A 19,976-nucleotide genomic window follows, 5' to 3' on the forward strand; every position below is an offset into this window, starting at 1 on the left:
ATCTGACCAGAACACATCACTGTCATGGGGGGAGAGAGGAGTCCGCAGACCCAGTGCCCATTTGCCCAGATGCCAATCACTCCTTGGACATGCCCTCCTGCATTCTGCAGCAGGCACCCAAATAGAGCCTTTCAACAAGTTGCATTCATGGAGATAATTGGTTTTTAATTGTCTCCCCCTGCCCCACCTTTTTTTGTTGAATGTGGCTGGCTCTACAGTAGTTCAATTTTAGAAAAAAATTCACTTTCACCACAGGGCGGTGCTGAGTCCCAGTATACCTTTTCCACTTTAGTTAAGCTGCATTTGGTAAAAATAATAATAACGTGATGTCTTGCTATACAAATACATTAAAGTTGTATTATTGATTTTCTCCTGGGAGTTGGGAAGATCAAAATGCACTACGGCTACACACTCACTGCTTTTCTAAGGATAAGCCTTTGAAATGAATGAGATTTAAAAACATATCATCATGCCTTTAAAAAAAAAAAAAACCCTACCATGACTCTTGAACATTTATTTGGTAACTTGCTTATATTTTGGTTTAATTTGTGGATCATGACAGATTTTTCAAAGAAATGGCTTAAAATGTGGGAGGGGATGGTTGGGAGGTTAAAAAAAAAATTGTTCCCCCTTATGCCTGAGACAGCATGCCAAGCAACCTGAGCCATCAGCTTATTGCAGGCAAATCTTCGCAAATCATTTGTCACGGTTTGGAGCTTTGAAATTGACAGTTTGCTTGAGGGGCCTGATTTCCACAGGGGTTTTCTCCTGTGGCATACCACAGTGGAGGCTGACAGAAACATGGGTTTCTGGATTTCCAGGCCATGGGGAAAAGAGGGAGGTTCTTCCTTGCCCCATCAACACCTGCTTGTCCACCTTTGCCAGTGTTTAGGGGATGGCCAGAGTTGACATGCCGTGAACACAGAGTGCTGAGGGTGATACCCCACAGTCTGAGGAATGGCAGTGCACCTCTGAGCTGCTTTCCGAGTGGCCCTTAGCAAGCAAATCTTTCACAGAGCAGCCTCATGCACAGGTTTGACTGTAGCTTATAATGACAAGGATTGTGATTTGAGATCCCAGAAAAGGGTAAAAAAATTCCACCAGCCATAGCTCTAGTTATCACAGTTGCCGATATGTTCATAGGCACAGGGTTTTGGTTTTGTTTTTTTATTTGTGCAGTTCTTTGGTCTCCTTTGTGCTCCCCGTGTTTCCCTTCCTGGGCTTGGCTGCTAGAGGCATGTGTACATGTCTCTGTTTCAGGCGGAAGGGAAAGAGCCTCACGCATTTTTGCCTCTCTAAAATCTGTTTTCCCCTTGTCATTCTCCCCTCTCATCTCTACCCTAGTTCTCCTCCTAGAAACCAAGTCTCTGCTTTGCTAAAGGAGAGGAAATTCTGGATGAGACTTCTTGCTCTTCATTAAGTGAAGTCCAAACTCCTTGCATATGCAGGTGTGGGCTTTTTAAAAATCGAGGTTTCCTAGATGATTGTGAAGAGTTATTAAATGCTTCCAGAAGGAGGTGCAAAACATGATCTCCCTTCTGACTCTTAAACACAGCATTTTGCTGGTGATAATAAAAAAAAAGGAGAGCACCTCCAACATCTCAGGAAATGGAGATTGGTGCGGGAGATAGGAGGATTAAAGGGGAGCCAGGGGGAGAGGCAGAAAGGAGGCAGAAGAATGAGGCTTAATTGTATTAGTTTTGAAAAAGGTTTTCAATCTTTTCTGCGGATAATTTTATTCCTGTAATGGCTGGGAAGATGGAAAACACAGCATCTGACAATCTTTTTTTATTAGCTGTTGCTTTTATATGATTCCACTTTCATTTGTTGAATACTCGCAGACCTTGACATTTCCAGCTTCTGTACACACGGCTCCAGGACTTTCCAATCATCACATCCCTTTCCTTTTCCCCCCCATTTCCTTTAAGTTTAGAAATTGACAGTAAAAACCTGTTCAGGGGAAAGTTGGATAAGCTGCTGCATCATCCTTGACCACCCAAAATAGCTCAGAGTGCAGTCCCGGGTGAGAGCAGGTTGAGATGGGGAGGCTGAGACCTGGGGCTGTTGGCCAAGCTGTGGTGTATCCAAGGGGCTGGGTGGAATCCTGCGGCCGTCCACCGTGGAAGCTGGTCAGCCTCCACCTTCTACCTGTTGAGTCTGGCAGGTAAGGAAAGCCTGCACAAAATCCAGACTCATTTTCAAGGAGGAAGAGACTTATGGACCCGTTTGTCTGCAGTATTTATTTCCTAGGTGATTATTCTTGAGCATGGAAATCTCATTTTGTAGGGCTCCTGTGCTTTATAATCCTTCTGAGTAACTGTTCCTCACAGCCACACTGCAAGATCTGAGTGAGGAATATTGTTTCCATTTCCCCATAGAAAGCAGTGAGCTGTTGACACAGACAGGAGCCTTGTGAGGGTCTTATGGCACCTGAAGAAGCAGCCTGAACTTTGAGTATGGTGTAACTGATGGAGTGTGGGCACCAGAGCCCATGAGCCTTGGCTCCCACACAGCAATTCAGTCACTGTGCCTACTTTCAGCTCGGTTTCTCCATCTGTAAAATGGAGATGCTAATGCTTTCTGCCGGGAGTTAATGGGAGGATTAAGGGAAATAACACCTGTAAAAGTGTTGGTGTGTGCCGGGCGCCTGGCAAGTGCTGGCTCCTTCCCTGGTGCACAGCGGTACTGGGGGCTCTGTTTCATGTCACAGTGCTTCAGGTTTGGATTAATGGATGAGCATGTGTGCGTGCACACATATATGCATGCTGAGATGGATTTTTATCATTAAAGGTGGCCTGACCCCAACACCTGCTCTCTGGGATGGGGAAGCCTTCTCTCTGGGCTGCATCGGGCTTTTCTCTGATGGTCTTGCAGTATCTACCGGGCTGGGGCCATGCACTCCCCAGGTATTTCTGCCCATCTGACAGTGTCACAGAACAAGGCCTTTGTCCGTTTCTGTAGGCTTCTTTGCACGGGACCCCTATTAACTTCAGTAGGGATGGCACCATGTTTGAGAGCTCAAACAAGAGACCCAGAGCTGGCAGATGAGACATAGGGTTTTATTTGCAGAAAAGTTACATACAGGGACAGTCCAGTGGCAGTGGGATGGACAGGAGAACCGCAAGGCCCCGTGGCCAGCTGAGCAAGCAAACCACTGCTCACAAAGAGCATGTAGTTTCCATAGCATTTTCACTTAGCACTCTCCCTAACAGCTTCTACCTGGCAACCTTCATTTAAACCCAGGGGTGGCCAATCTTTTGGCTTCCTTAGGCCACACTGGAAGGAGAATTGTCTTGGGCCACACAAAATACACTAACACTAATGATGGCTGATGAGCTAAAAAAAAAAAAAAAAAAAAGAAAGAAAAAGAAAATCACAAAATCTCATAATGTTTTAAGAAAGTTTATGACTTTGTGTTGGGCCACATTCAAAGCCTTCCTGGGCTGCATGCAGCCTCTGGCCCATGGGTTGGACAAGCTTGATTTAACCCAAAACAAAGGGCCTCAATGCCCTGTACAGCTGTGTTCCATGGATTTTCACCTCACAAGGACCGGTGGTTCAGATGTTCCTTATAGGTAAGGAATGGATCTCTGGGTTGGCCATTCCCAGATTCCTTAGCTCAGAACTCCAAACACACATTCAGGTGCATCTGCCATACAGGCACATGGACCAGGAAGGTGAGACCCTCGACTGCTTGTGCTGGCTTGAGTCATGGCCGCTGAATCCCTTGCCATCTTAGCTGTGCTCCCACTGCACACCTGGCTCCAGAGCCTTTGCTCAGTTGCCAGTTTGTAATTTTCTGCAGGAAGCAAAAGAAGTAGGAGTGGGATTTACCCACACCATGCCTGGATTCAGCTATTATGGGGCTAAGGGGGACTTGTGCCTCTTCAGAACCCCCACACTTTATCGTCTTCTAGTAGAAACCTTGGTGCTGGGTGGCTCTGAAGGAGACCCTGAGAGCCCATGGAGTTGACCACTTGTGGCTGGCCAAGCCCTTGTCTTCTGCAGTCAACCATGGAGCTGAGTAGGGTGGTAGGGATGAGTAGGCTTTGGGGTCCAGCAGACCTCAGTTTAGTTCTGCCTCAATCATGTAAGCAGCCTTGTGACCCTGAGCATGTCGTTATGTTCTGTAGCCTCAGTTTCCTTATCTTTGAAATGGGGATTTAGGACTAACCTGCCAGCTGTTTTGGGGTGAGTGGTAGTTTGTGTAAAGCAACCATCAGAGTACCTGACCTCAGTATCCAGTCCTCTTTCATGTTATTTCTGTCCTCTTCCTCCTCTTTAATAAATGTCTGGCCTTCATTTACTCCACATAAATTTAAGTCTGCTAAATGCCAGGCGCAGAGATGGCTCAGACAGCTGTGGCTCCTGCCTCATGAAACCCACAGTCAGGTTTGGGAGGGAAGGGAGATGCCGAGGATTAGGATGCCAGATGGGAGGATGCCCATATGCAGGCTTCCTGTGAGTAGAGGACCTCCCAGCTCTGTAAAATGCTTCATCTCACTTTATCCAAACTCAGCAGCTATGAAGTAGAGAAGGTCTTTTTCAGGGTTAGCGTCAAAAACCAAGTCAGGAAGAAAGGGAGAAATGTATTCTTCCTGGACTTGGTCTCCTTTCCCCAGGATTGAAGTCTTCCTCCCTGTACCTTTCAGATGCTTCCCTGCACTGCCTCTGAGCAGTCAGCCCTTTCCCCCATTGTACTCCCTGCTGCTGATTGAGCTTTCTTAAGAAAAGACAATCATCTGATCCCGAGAGCCCTGCTGTTCTCTCACTGACACCGCTCAACAGACGTCCCTATCCCAGGAACACTGGTCTCTGCCTTGTCCCTTGGTGTGTAGGGAAACACAAGCTACACAAGGTGTTTGGAGGAGGAATTAAATATAGGATTTCCACTTCACAAGAAAAGGAGTGGTCAGGAGATGTGAAAAGAGCTCAGCCTCACTACATATCAGGGAAATGCAAATTACAACCACAACATGATACCATTACACACTCAGAAGAATGGCCAAAGTGGAAAAGACAGGCAGCTGCAAGTGCTGGCAAGGATGTGGTTTAACCTAAACTCTGAGACACCATTGGTGGAATGTAAGTTGGCATAGCCACTGTGGAAGATCGATAGCCAGCATCTTTTAAAGCTAAACATGGGTATGCCCCAGGACCCAGCATTCTGCATCCGGTCCAGATGTGCCCCCAGGTTCACCAGAAGAGAGGCTGTAGAATGTCCATGATAGTGTCATTCATGATAGTCCTGAAAATGAGGAGAGAGGCAAGTGCCGGTGGTATTCATGATAGAGCATTGCTGGCATGAAAGTGAGCCGTCCACAGCTGCAGGTGCTGCTGCTGGAACTCCAGACACACTGCTGAGCAAAGGAGCCGGGGAGGGAAGAGGACCTACAAACTGTGTGATTCCATCTAAAGAAGGGGTGAAAGCAGCACAGCACATCTATGGTGTTAGCAACTGGGATACCGGTTACCCTTTGGGGGCAGCAGTGACTAGCAGGGGTCATGTGGTGGCGGGAGCGTGGGGAGGGGTGGGTAAGGCTTACTTTCATGACCTTGGTGTTAGTTACAGGTGTGTTCAGTTGCTGAGAGTTCATCTGGCTGTGCTCTCAGGAAAGAGTCAGCACGCGAGGCTTCATAAAAAGTGGGCTGCAGCTGAGGAAGGCAGCCCAGCAGGGGTGCCCCATGGCCTCTGCTGCCCCTCGCTGCCGGGCACCCTCCTCGCTGGCCTGCAGGTCTCTGCTCAGGATCTGCTTTCCAAATCCCAGGGACCTTACAGGCCTTAAACATCCTCTTCCAGGCCCTCCCAGGCCCATCTGTGTGTTTGCCTCGCCTCCTCGCGTGACTGAAGGACAGACCAGTAGGGATAGGCTACTCGCCTTATGGAGAGACACAGCCAGAATGCGGCAGGCCCACTGTTAGCCCACATCTGTTTGCACCCGGCCCGCTGAGCTCTTGCCTCCTCTGAGTTCTGTAATTCTGAGTGCCTCCTCTTCTGACCGGGTTGCTCCATGTCCATTCAGTCTAATAGAGTTGCTAAAACCCTGTGTGAGGTGCTGTGAGACAAGGGTCATGGGCACAGGATGAGGGCTGGGTGTGGAGCTACACCTCACTGGAGTGCCCCGTAGGCACCACAGAATCGCCTGCCACTCCGTTGTCTGTCCCCCGCTGAGGTTTGAGCCCTGTGCATATTCTAGCACTTGCCACGCTCTGTCTTGTTAGCGCCTGTGGCTGTCTGCTCTGTGTCTGCGAGCACAGTCCTTGCTGGTCTGATTCATCAGGTGATTCATCGCCAAGGGCTGAGGATGCAGTGTCTGGCATAGAATAGGTGCACAGTAAATGTTTGCAGGAATAAAGAAGGGAACGTGTGTGTATGCAGTCAGGAAACAGTGACGCAGCAGGGTTCCAGAGGAGGAGGGAGCCTTTGCCCAGAAGGCTTCTCAGTGGGAGCTGTGTTTGGAGAGAGCAGGATGTCAGTGGGCCGCATGCAGGGCTGGTAGTGGAGAAACTGGGGCTTCTGGCTGGAGAGCTTGGCCCCAGCCAGGTGCTATGTGAGAAGGGAGGCCACAGGTGGTACAGCTGGGAAAACAGGCTGGCCTGAGAAAGAATAATGGTGCCATTAAGAGAAAGAGAAAATTTAGGTGAGCCACTACACTTGGAGAAGGTTGTGAGTTTAATTCTAGGCATGCACGTATGAGGCAGAGATGACCAGCTGATGATTGAGAAGTATCAGACAGGGAGTTCTGTGTCCTACAGAATGACAGTCACTGTAATTTTGTGAGCATATGCTATGTGCCAGGCCCTCTTACATAAGTCATTGTGAATCCTTGCAGCAACCCTGTAAGGTAGATTATATTACACATGTTCTACAAATGCAAAAGCTGGGAAGCAGGCTGAAGTAGCTGCCAGAAGCCATGCACGCGGCTGATAGATGAAGTCAGGTCTGCGAGGCTCCAGAGCCCACTCTTCCACCGCCACATGCTGCCTCCCACCGCCTCCCGCATCAGCGAGTGGAGAAGAGTCCAGGAAGAATGTGGTTGACAGTGCCGAATGCTGCCTGTCAGAGACATTGAGGACGAAGTGAGGCCTCGCTCATGCTGGAGTGAAGGCCCCGTGAGCTGTGTTGAGGGCGCATGTCCTGCATTGTCATGGAGACTGATGCTGGGTTCCATGTAGGGTTCAGGTTCCCCAGCACTGGAGAAGGAGGAGGTCTCCAGACACGTGCTCAGTGAGGGGTGTGTCTCGTTGGAAGAGCCGCCACCTGCCTGCCGGTCACTCCGACGTGGCCAGCAGGTACTTCTGCGAGTGAGAGAGGCCCAGAGTCTGCACTAGAGATTCAGAGCAGGGCCCCCTACCTTGAGGATGTGAGTGTGAGAGGCCTGTAGAGAGAAGCTGCTAGAGCCTGGGGATTCAGAGGGAACTGCTAACAATGACCTGAAAACAATACAGCAGGAAAGCTTCCCTGGGAGAAGAGGCCCACCTTCCACCGTCATGGGGAGCACTCTTTAACCTGCTGAGTGAGGGATCTGAGCCCAAGGGACTTTTAAAGAGTTTTTGAATCAAAGTTTTCCAAACACTGCATGTTCTCACTCACAGGTGGGAATTGAACAATGAGAACACCTGGACACAGGAAGGGGAACATCACACACCGGGGCCTGTTGTGGGGTGGGGGGAGGGGGGAGGGATAGCATTAGGAGATATACCTAACGTAAATGATGAGTTAATGGGTGCAGCACACCAACATGACACATGTATACATATGTAACAAACCTGCACGTTGTGCACATGTACCCTAGAACTTAAAGTATAATAAAAAAAAAGTTTTTCACAAGGTTAGGCTGAAGAAGGGTACCAACAACTGGTTAGTCCATTAACACCTTTTTTTAGTAATGGTACCACCATGAAAGTTACCAATTTGTATGTTCTCGCCGTGTATTGAAAGTGAGAAGTGAAATAGCATATTGCTTAGAGATTGACGGCTGCCTTTCTTAGCAAGATGAGCTTTTGTGCACTTGTCCTGGTGGGACCAGGTCCTGTGATAAATGTGATCAATGAGACAGGAATATACAAAGAAATTGATAACCATTGACCCAGTCCAGTTCTTTTCACAGATGGCCCAAGGCAGTTAAGTGGTTTGAGAGTTTCCTGGTGTTGTAAGCCTTGGGTTTTTAGATTGAGAGGGAACTGAGTTTGAATTAAGACTTTACCACTTACTGGCCTTATAGAGATGATGAAGTCACTTAAGCCCTTGAGCCTTGGGGACCTTCATCTTTAAAAGGAAGACACTAGAGTTGCATTTCCGTTTATGTAATAAAGGACATAACCTACAGGCTAGCCTGCTGTAACATATCCTTGCTACTGCTGTTGTTGTCATTGTTCCTGGAGGTCACACAGCTAATGAATAAATAGCAAGCACTCTGCCTCCTGGCATCCCTGTCCAAAGTCCTACAGTTTTTCCACTATAGTGTGAGGATAGTGGTTAAGGTCACAGTCTCTGAAGTTAGGTGCTTTCAAGTCGTGGCTTCCCAACATGTGTACTAACCGTTATAACCTCAACCAAGTGATTTACTCCTTACTGAACTTCACTTTCTTCATCTATATAAAGTTTCTACTTCTTTGGATCATTATGAGAAGAAATGAGATAGCTCACAGTGTTTATCCAGGAGGAGCTCTCTGTAAGCACTTCATAAAAGATTTCCATTCCCACCCCTGCCCCTGCTGCTGCCACCACTGCCACTGCCACCACTACCACCACCACCACCACCACCACCTCATCTTCCTCATCCTCCATCACTACCTCCACCATCACCACCTCCTCCTCCACCATCACCTTCTCCTCTACCCCATCACCACCTCCCCTTCCTCCACCATCACCACCTCCCCCTCCTCCATCATCACCACCTCCCTCTTCAATACCATCACCACCTTGCCCTCCACGACCATCACCACCTCCCCCTCCTCCACCATCACCACCTCCCCCTCCACAACCATCACCACCTCCCCCTCCTCCACCATCACCACCTCCCCCTCCACAACCATCACCACCTCCCCCTCCTCCACCATCACCACCTCCCCCTCCACAACCATCACCACCTTCCCCTCCTCCACAACCATCACCACCTTCCCCTCCTCCACCATCACCACCTCCCCCTCCACAACCATCACCACCTCCCCCTCCTCCACCATCACCACCTCCTCCTCTTCCACCATCACCACCTCCCCCTCCTCCACCATCACCACCTCCTCCTCCACCATCACCACCTCCCCCTCTACCACCATCACCACCTCCCCCTCCTCCCCCATCACCACCTCCTCCTCCACCCCCATCACCACCTCCTCCTCCATCCCCATCACCACCTCCTCCTCCACCATCACCACCTCCTCCACCACCACAACCGCCTCCTCCACCACCACAACTGCCTCCTCCACCATCATCACCACCTCCTCCTCCTCCTCCATCACCACCTCCCCCTCTACCACCATCACCACCTCCCCCTCCTCCCCCATCACCACCTCCTCCTCCACCCCCATCACCACCTTCTCCTCCACCATCATCACCTCCTCCTCCACCACCACAACTGCCTCCACCATCATCACCACCTCCTCCTCCTCCTCCTCCTCCATCACCACCTCCTCCTCCTCTATCATCACCACCTCCTCCTCCTCCATCACCACTTCCTCCTCCTCCACCATCACCTCCTCCTCCCCCACTATCACCACCTCCTCCACCACCATCACCTCCTCCTCCCCCACCATCACCACCTCCTCCTCCTCTACCATCACCTCCTCCTCCCCCACAATCACCACCTCCTCTTCCTCCACCACCACATCCTCCACCACCATCACCACCTCCTCCTTCTCCACCTCATCCTCCATCACCATCACCTTCTCCTCCACCACCATCAGCACCTTCTCCTCCTCTACCATCACCACCTCCTCCTCCTCTACCATCACCACCTCCTCCTCCACCATCACCACCTCCTCCTCCTCCACCATCACCACCTTCTCCCCCACCATCACCACCTCCTTCACCACCATCACCACCTCCTCCTCCGCTACCATCACCTCCTCCTCCCCCACAATCACCACCTCCTCCTCCTCCACCACCACATCCTCCACCACCATCACCACCTCCTCCTCCACCACCATCACCTCCTCCTCCACCACCATCAGCACCTTCTCCTCCTCTACCATCACCACCTCCTCCTCCTCTACCATCACCTCCTCCTCCACCACAATCACCACCTCCTCCACCACCATCACCACATCCTCCACCACCATCACCACCTCCTCCACCATCACCACCATTACCATCGCCTCCTCCACCATCACCACCTCCCCCCCACCCCTCCACCATCACCACCTCCTCATCCTCCACCATTACCATCATCTCCTCCTCCTCCACCATCACCATCTCCCCCTCCTCCATCACCACCCCCTCCTCCATCACCACCACCTCATCCTTCTCTGCCACCTCCACCACCACCTCACCATTCTCCCCCTCCTCCTCCTTCATCACCACCTCCACCATCACTACTACACCACCACCTCATCCTCCTCCTCCTCTTCCTGCTCCTCCTCCACCATCTTCACCATCATCCCTGCCACCACCACCTCCTCCTCCTCCATCACCACCAGCTGCACCATCACCACCATCACCTCCTCTTCCACCTCCACCACCTCCTCCTCCTCCATCATCTCCTTCTCCTCCACCACCTTCTTCTCCTCCACCACCATCACCTTTTTTCCTCCTCCTCCACCATCATCTCCTCCTCCTCCTCCACCATCATCTCCTCTTCCTCCACCACCATCATCTACTCCTCCTCCACCATCACCTCCTCCTCCACCATCATCTCCTCCTCCTCCTCCACCATCATCTTCTCCTCCTCCTCCACCATCATCTCCTCTTCCTCCTCCACCATCATCTCCTACTCCTTCTCCTCCACCATCATCTCCTCTTCCTCCTCCACCATCATCTCCTCCTCCTCCACCAACACCTCCTCCTCCACCATCATCTCCTCCTCCACCACCACCTCCATAATCACCACTACCACCATCACCTTTTCTTCCTCCACCACCACCACCACTACTACCTCCTACTTCATCACTACCTCCTCCTCCTCCTCCACCACCACCTCCACTTCTTCTTCCTCCTCTTCCACCACCACCTCCATTTCCACCAACTCTACCTTGACATCTACGTTCAATTTTACCTCCTCTACTTCCAGCCACCTCCATTACCAACTACACCTCTGCCACTTCCACCTCTACCAACTGGTCCACCAACCCCACTTCTGCCCCCACCACCACCACCACCACCACCACCGCCATTTCTGTCATCATCTCTACCTTTGCAGCCTCCACCACTGCCACCTCTACCCTCCACCACCAGCTTCATTTCCAGTACCTACACTTTCACCAACTCCATCACCAACTTTGCCTTCACCACCACCACCATCTCCACCATCCTCCATAACCTCCTCCTCCACGTTCACCTGCACTTCTGCAACCTCTGCTTCTCCCTCTTCCTCCACCACCTCCACACCTTCACTGCTACCACCATTTTGATTGCTGCTGCCCCCTCTCCCACCGCTACTACTATTATCACCTCCCTCACTGCCCCCACTTCCATTACCACCACATATTACCCTCTTCCCTGAGTCTACTCTGCGTACTGCTTCTGGTATGTTTGCTAAAGATGTGTTTCTTTACCTCAGTCTCATCTCCTACTTTGCAGAAATCCTCTCATATATCTCACACTAATCTCTGAGGTGAGGGGAAGCAGAAACTGCAACCTCTCTTGCACTCTAGAGAGGCTGTGGCCCTCCTGGGCCTTGCAACCAGGCTTCTCTAGGGTAGTTATCTGTGCCAGGAACCCTGCTGAATCGGCTGCACACCTGCACTTTGCTAAGTTCAGTGCCCAAGACCTGTCGGTTAGGTTTCCTGATGGTGGGGTTGGGGAGTGCAGAGAGAATCGCAAATGAAAATGAGGACACTGAGAGGTTAAGAGTTGGCCTGAGCTGTTCAACCTCAGAGCCAAGATTTAATCAGGGCTTTCAGACTCTACTTCTGTAAAATAGGAATCTTAGTAGTTCTGATCTCGTAGGGTAGTTTTGAGAATTAAATGAATTAATATAATATTGCTAACAGACTATACCTCTCTTTCTCCAAAGCTGGTTTTCTTGGTGCCCAGTAGTTAGCATTTATTGAGTGGTTCCACTTGCAAAGCAGTAGTCAAGCACTTCACCTGCACTGACTCCTTTGACCTTCACAGTGACCCAGTGAGCTGGGTGATAACAGTAATCACTGACTTTGCCTGACTCTGCTGCAAAAGTGCCTGATGCGTTCTGAGTGTGTCACATGTACTAATTTGTTGCAGCCTTGAACAAGCCTGTGAGGAAGGGACTCTTGTCATTCCCATTTTACAGATAAAGAAACAGGCTTGGAAATCTATACCAGTTGTCACATGAATGATTTGGGACAGTAGGGAGCAGTCAGAATTTGCTGCCCATAGGCCTTGGCAGGCTAAATTCAGAGGATCACTTATTCACCAGTTGACTCTACTGGGCCACCTACCCAGAGGATTGTTTGAATCTTTATTAAATCACCTACAATGATCTTTACCCTAAGTGGAACAGTGCGCCGAGCCTTTCTTTCCTTGTCCCCCAGACTTAATGATTTTGTCACATTTGCTCATCTCTCTGCCTTTTTTCTTTTGTTCTTAAGTACTTTCAAGCAAACCCCAGTGACCATGAAGTTTCCCCCTACGTACTTCAATATGCATCTCTAAAAACTGTGGGCATTTTCTTACATAACTACAATGTTATTATCTTGCCTCAGAAAATTGACATTAGTTTCTCTGGTTTCCTCAAAAATATTATCTTCCAGGAGTTTTGGGGTTTTTTGTTTGTTTTTGGTGTAAGTCAGGATCCACCAGAGCCACCGTGCTGCAGTGAGTTCTTAGGCATTAAGCCTGTCGTCTCCTACAGCAGACCACAGCCTGGGTTTCACGCCAGTGCCTTGTTGCGTACACTTAGGTTCTTATTCTCCTGTTCTCTTTCATTGCATGGGACCTGGTCCAGAGAAGTAAAGGTCAATGCTGCAGGAAAAGCCAAATATACACCTTTTTAGGAGAGGTGAAATTGTCATGCAAGGCCAAGGGCTAGTCTCACGGTTAAGCTGATGTTCACTGCTGCTGATTTATGTCATTTCCTCCATTATTGTTGCTAGGGTCCTTTTAAGCACAGGCTGAATCAGTACCTCATCTTGAAGTGATTCCTACACCATAGCTGGCAGCAGCTACATGAATATGCAGCATTTCCTGCTCCAGCGTTATTGTGTGTTGGTTTTTTCCCCTAGCACATTAAGCCAGCTGAATAGGTACTTATGGGTTGAAGAGCCAGAAGTGCCTGTCCATCATGTGCATGGGTTACCACCTATCCCTGCTGGAAAAGACTGTTAAACAGATAATTTTAATGAAATGGGTACTCTAAGGCCTTTTCCTTTGCTTCCTTTCTCAGCTCTTCCCTGTCCCACCTTGATCAGCTCATGTGACCAGGAGAACCCCCTTGATATTTTTCTTTGCCCTTTGGCTCTTGGGGAGGGGGGCATGCTGAGAAAGGCAATCTGATATTAGCCATTGGCCTCTGCTGGGGCTGGCTATAAACAGATGCTTGTGCCACCCCCAATCCACTGGTGACCAAGTCCTGCCCACATCATTGAGCTAATGTCTCCCATGCTGTCTCTGTCCTCCCTCCATGATGGTGGCTCCTTGCTAATCTCTCACTTGAACTGAAGCTAAAACCTCCTCCACCTATGATCTGGCATCCACCTGTTTCAGGAAGACTCTGTCTAGAGTTCATCAGTGGTTCTCACCGCATTCAGGAGAGAGCTGAGATTCCTTAGCTTTGCCTACAGGGCTCTGTGATCTGGGCCCTGCCTGTGGCTCCAGGCCCTATTCCAGTCACACCTGGCATGCTGTCCAGCAGCATCATCTGTCCCTGGAGGGCAAGGTCACCTGGCAAGCCCTGCCTACCCTGGAAGCCTTTTCTGACCACTTCCCATTGCCCCTTCTTTGTAGGGCTGCCACATGTGGTGGCATAACCTAACTCAGTTTCCCCCTACAGAGTCCAGCTCAGGTCCTGGTCAACACCTGACAAACATACAGCAGCTCTGCAGTCAGGATAGACTGCATCAGAGACCAGCCAGTGGCAGAGCCTGGGCTGAGGTGGATGGACATAGATGGAGTTCCTGTCTGAGTGTAACTGAGTGTTGCTTGGTGCCAACAGGGGAGCCAGGCCCTCTCAATCCTAAAAACTGCCTTGGTACTTGTGGGAATTACCTAACCATCTGCTTGGAGCTTACCCAGCCATGGAGCAGCATTGCTTTTAAAAAAAAAAAAAAAAAAAATTGCTTATACTCGTCTTAAGTAACACATGTTCATGTAGGAAAAAAACAAACAATGCAGATAATCCCAAAGAATAAGATGAAATTGGCCAAATCAGTTCACCTAGAGAGGTAACCATTGTAAATCTCTTGCTGTATGCATGCCTAGACTGGCTTCTGCTACGGTAAAATTTGTAATGTTATAATATTTGCAAAAATGGAATTGTAACCATACATGCCATTTGGTAACCTTTTTAAAACACAGTCTATTTTGAACCCTTTTTCCACATCAAATCTACGTGGATGTGCCATAATTTGCTCCACCTAAGTTACCTTAGGCTTTTCCTATTAGGAAAAAACCAGATTACTTTGACAAACTTTCTAGCTGCCTGAACTTGTTTTCTTAAGAGAAATAGATGAAGAATTGTAGTTACTAGGCTGTAGACCCTGCACATCATAAGGCTTTTGGTTGCCAGATTGCCATGCATAGGGGCTGTAGCAGCTCTCACTCCACCAGTGGCATGTGACAGTGCCAGTCTCGTGAGCTTTCATCAGCATTTGGTAGTTTCCTTTTCACTTTTTAAGTTAATTACTCATATAATGCATATTTCTAAAAAGTTAAAAAACCCTGTGAAAGCATGCAAAGTATGGCTCCTAATCTTCAGAACTAACCACTTGTGTGTATTCTTCCATACATTTTGAGCAACCTTATTTGTGTAAATAATACAAACATAGTTTGTTTTAACAAATAGGCTCACAGTTTATTATTTCATAGGTTAATTTTGTAACTTGCACAGAACAGTACATCTGGGACAACTTTGCATTATCAGGTCTCTTTGCACACCAGCCTCCTTTTTTTTTTTTATTTTGATGACTGTGATAGGGATTACCATTATTTAATCATTTCCTGTGGATGGGCATTTATGATTATTTTTATCTTTTACAATTAATTTCAATGGATACATCCAAACTTCTCTTCAAAAACATGTACCAACAAAAAGTGTTTTGGAGTTTCTTGCCCCACACCTATACCATCACAGCATGGTGATGGTACAGAATTTTGCATATAATTATTAATATGGCTGAGTATCTTTTCATAAGTTTATTGGGCCTTTGTATTTCTTCTTTTGAGACTTGCCTCTAAATATCATTTGGCTAGTTTTGTGTTAGGCAGTTTGTCTTTTTCTAATTAATTTTTAGGACTTCTTTATATAATATGAATTATTAGCTTCTAATTATTGTTACTCTGCTTTCCTGATCTGTTGGTTTAATTTTATAGATACTACTTTTGGCATTTAGATATTTAAAATCTGTGTAACTTATTGTAAGTTTAAAAGCTCCCCCGTCCCTATTTTCGTCATTTTTTAAGTTTGTCAATTTGATGGACAAAAAATTGTGTTTTGGATCTGTACTTATTTATTACTAATTAAGCAATCACATTTGTTGCTTTCTGAAATCCTGTTTTATTCATTCTAATCACTGTTGGAATCTCCCCTGTTAGAAGGCACTTTCAGGATGTTTTCCTGTTGTCTCCGCAGCTGGTGATGGCTTAGCTGCTGACTGGCAGCTCCCAGGTTGGAAAAGCATGGGCTTTGGGTTCATCCCTGGGTCAGATTCCTGTTTTCAGCACTTGCTAACTGCGTTAGTTAGCTTTCCTGAGCCTCAATTCCTCATTCTTAGTGGACCTTACTGGAGTGTTGCTAAGGGTTCCCTGAGATAATATATGAACATGCCTACTAGAATGTATAGAGAGATATTCAGTCACTTCTTCCTCTTGAGGTGGTTCCTCTCATTAGTGGTCACTCATAGTTGTTCTTTATGTTGGATGAAACTCCGTGTTCCAGTATAGAATTAGGACCCATTGCTTCTACTCCCACCCTGTGGAGTCGCCGTGGCTGTTACAGAACCACACAGCATCTGCCTGCAGCCTCCTGTATGTGTGGAGGTCGGGGAGCTAAGGGCTGACTTGAGTTTTTTCCCCTTAACCGTTCTCCCAGTTCTTTCAGGTATTCCTTGCAGGAAGTGATACGATACTTCTCCTTTTAGTTTTGTCTTCATCCTTCACGTCCTGGTGCCTGGGTGGGGCTGGATGGCGCTGTGCTATGCCTGCTTGTGAGGGACTGTCTTCCACAGCACATCCTGGGGCTTCCAGTCCTTAGCATGGCTCCCTCGGGCCACCTTAGTGTGTACACTGGGAAGCCACATTCCCACATTCTGCATATGGCTACTGTTTTTGGACCTGAGCACAGGAACTTCACTATGCCTATTAATTTTCATCTCTTAGAATAGACAAAGACAAAAGGTGACAACGTGGGTCTGGCCTGACCTGTTCTCCAGCAGCCTGGACTGGGCTGGCTTCTGGGGGCTGCATTTCTGGACCATAAAGTTCTGCCAGGGATCTATGTCCAGTTCACCAATCTGTAGTTTGCAAAGCATCTGCCTTGTCTCCCCTTTGCTGAATTGGACATTGTCTTGTCTTGGGCATCTTCCCATTTTGTCTGAATTCTCGAGAGTGCCTGCAGCGAGCAAGTCTCTTTAGTGAGTGAATTCTGCGCTGAGCTGTGATTCATCTAGGTCAGGAGATTTGGATTCATTTAGTGTGACTGGATGTTCTCTCACAATCTCTTCCCTGACATACGTTCCAATTCCCTCATATCAGCGTTTGATTCACCCTTTTCAGTCTGAAGATTGTTCTCCTTGATAGAAAATGGGAGTTTAGTAGCTCTTTCTCTCTATCATCTGCTAACCGAACACCTTTCACCCCAATATGGGCCTATCCCTTCTTGTTTCTATCACTCCTAATCCAATTTTAAAAGCCCTTTCTTGGTCCTTAACATTTTCCAAAAGGATCAGCATGTCTGCACCTCAGCTCTCCTGACCCCATTCTTATAGGCCTGGGCCACTCGGTCTTGTTCCTGGTTGGTTCCCTGCCCTTCCTGCACTCTGTTAGGCATGGGTGCTTCTACGAAAGCTTCCTCCACAGCCACACTGAGGCCCTTAGGTCAGGGATTCTCAGGGGTTTCACTCCTAGAAGCACATGATAGAAATCACCTCTGTGTTCATCAGATTGTAGGTCTCCCTCTCCCCAGGATGACGTGTTCCCTCAAGGGAGCCCCGTCCCCACCCTATGAGTAGCAAGCCTGGCAAGGTCATGATTTTTAGGCTCATTGGAGCTGAGGACAGCTTATGCTCTTCCCCCCAACCCCCCCAATTTTTTTTTTTTTTTTTTTGAGTCAGAGTCTCACTCTGTTGCCCAGGCTGGAGTGCAGTGGCGCAATCTTAGCTCACTGCAACCTCCACCTCCCAGGTTCAAGCAATTCTCCTGCCTCAGCCTCCCGAGTAGCTGGGACTACAGGCACGCACCGGCTAATTTTTTGTATTTTTAGCAGAGACGGGGTTTCACTGTGTTAGCCAGGATGGTCTCAATCTCCTGACCTCATGATCCGCCTGCCTTGGCCTCCCAAAGTGCTGGGATTACAGGCATGAACCACCGTGCCCTGTCTCCTCTTCCCCTTTTAAAGATCATCCATCATTGTATTTCTCAGAAATTTGTTTCTAAAGACTCTTGTCTCTCTTATGTCTTCCCCTTAGGGTGTGGTGGCTCTCAACCAGGGGTGCTTTTGCCCTTCAAAGGCCATTTGGCAACATCTGGAGACATATTTGGTTGTCATGACTGAGGGAAGGATACTGTTGGCATCTATCTACTGGGTAAGGGCCTGGGATGCAGCTCTCCACCGTACAGTGCCCAGGACAGCCCCTTACAGCAAGGAATTAGCACAAAATGTTGACAATGCCAGGTACCGTGGTGCCAGCCTATAGACCCAGCTTCTCGGGAGGCTGACATGGGAGGATTGCTTAAGCCCAGGTGTTTGAGTTTAGCCTGAGGAACATTGTGAAACTCTGCTCTATTTTTTTTTTAAGTGCCAAGATGAAGAGATCCTGTTTGGGGCAACTTTGTATACCTCATAATCACCTGAAGGGCTCGGTAAAAATTGCAGATTTCTACCACAGAGTCCTAGTCTAGGCTTGGGCTCAAGAATCTGCATTTGGATAAGCACACACAAGTGATGCCTACATGGATGGTTTAGGGCCCACCTTTGAGAAACACTGTTTAGAATCTTAGGTTAGAAGCTGGGTTCCTTGCCCTCTTTCTTCCTGGCATGAGGGCTCCACAGGCTCCAGACATAGAACCTTCCTTGCCTGAGCTGCCAGGAGCTCTGAACTCACGCAGGCTTGCTCTCTCCTGGGCTGGTCTCAGCTCCTGCACCTTGCTTCCCTGGAGAGCTCCGATTTTCATCCCTATCTTTTAGAACCAAGGGGCAAAACAGGATGTTCTCCAGGTGAGTAACAGTTGAGGACCCTGCCCGGCTGCTCCTTCCCTGGCCTGTGGTCTCCTGAGGCAGGGACACTGCTGATTTCCCTCGTTTCTCACCGCAGTTCTCCTCTGCTGTGGTCTAAGGCAAGTTGTGCTTACGCAAGTTTCAGTGTCTCAACACAGGAATGTACTTTTTTGACAGGGGCTACTGTCCCTCTACCTTCTGGTTAGCACTGTGCAAGATATCTACAGTCCTGGGACAGCTGCTCTTGCTACTTCCTTGAACACGGCTAGTCGTAAATATCCACTGTCATGTGAACACTTGTATGTTTCCAGTAGGCATTCCCCATCACATCAAACATCCTGGTTTGCAAAGTGTTTTCAGATATTCAAAGAATAAATGGAGGCCATGCCCATCATCTCTCTAGGTGAGAAACAGTGACAGTGCTGGAGCTGGGAAAAGACCGCAGGCCTATTTGCTCTTTTTGTGTTGCCTGAATGAGACCTGGTGGTTGCTCAAGTGCAGTGAGTAGAAGGTTTGTCTTTTTTTCCCCTTCTTTCTCCTGAAGCTCTCTCTCCTTGCCTTGCTTTATTTGTTCATTCTTTCAAGTCCATTATTCAGTACACGCCTCACCAATATCACCAGTGGTTTTGGCAGAGTAAGAGCTGAGGAGGGAAGACTTCATTGTCTGAGGTCAGAAATACTCCAAGCGCATGAGTTTCCTGTCCTCCCATACGGCTGTTGATTCAGGATGTGAGATGCCAGTTCAGCTAAGGTTGGTTCAGGTTGGTCAGGCAAAGGAACCTAATCCACAGGGCTGGGGCTGGCTGGAGTGCCGTGATAAGAACTTCTGCAGCTTCTGTGGCCTCTGCAGCACCTGCCAGGCATCACCACTGAGCAGGCAGGATGGCTTCTCCCAGAGGTCTCTGGCCTTGACATTCTCTTCCACCTGCATGGAGGGACCAGCCATGGCTCCCTTTTTTTGAGTGCTTATGTACCAGGCACTCCACCAGGGGCTTTATCTCTAGTCACACACAGGTCTAGTAAGTAGATGCAGGTATTCCCTCTGTACCAATGGGAACCTGGGCCTCAGAGAGTATGTAGCTTGCTCAAGGCCATACAGCTTGTTAAGTGGTAGAAGCGGGATTTAAACCTGAGGCAGGCTGGCTTCACATCTCTACCCTTGCCTCCATTGTTGAAGCTGTGATTTGTCTTTTGAAAGGGCGGGAAGATTTCCTTTCAGAAATGGAGATGGCCCCTGCCCCGCAGAACCCA

General features: G+C 48.7%; 1 protein-coding gene across 6 annotated transcripts in view; it reads left to right on the forward strand.

The window, feature by feature from the left end:
- Nucleotides 1–19,976, forward strand: part of CHCHD6 (coiled-coil-helix-coiled-coil-helix domain containing 6) — a 247,939-nt gene that overhangs the window by 141,317 nt on the left and 86,646 nt on the right. The window lies entirely within an intron of this gene.

This window comes from Pongo pygmaeus, chromosome 2 (assembly GCF_028885625.2).
Source record: "Pongo pygmaeus isolate AG05252 chromosome 2, NHGRI_mPonPyg2-v2.0_pri, whole genome shotgun sequence".
Taxonomy (NCBI): Eukaryota; Metazoa; Chordata; class Mammalia; order Primates; family Hominidae; genus Pongo; species Pongo pygmaeus.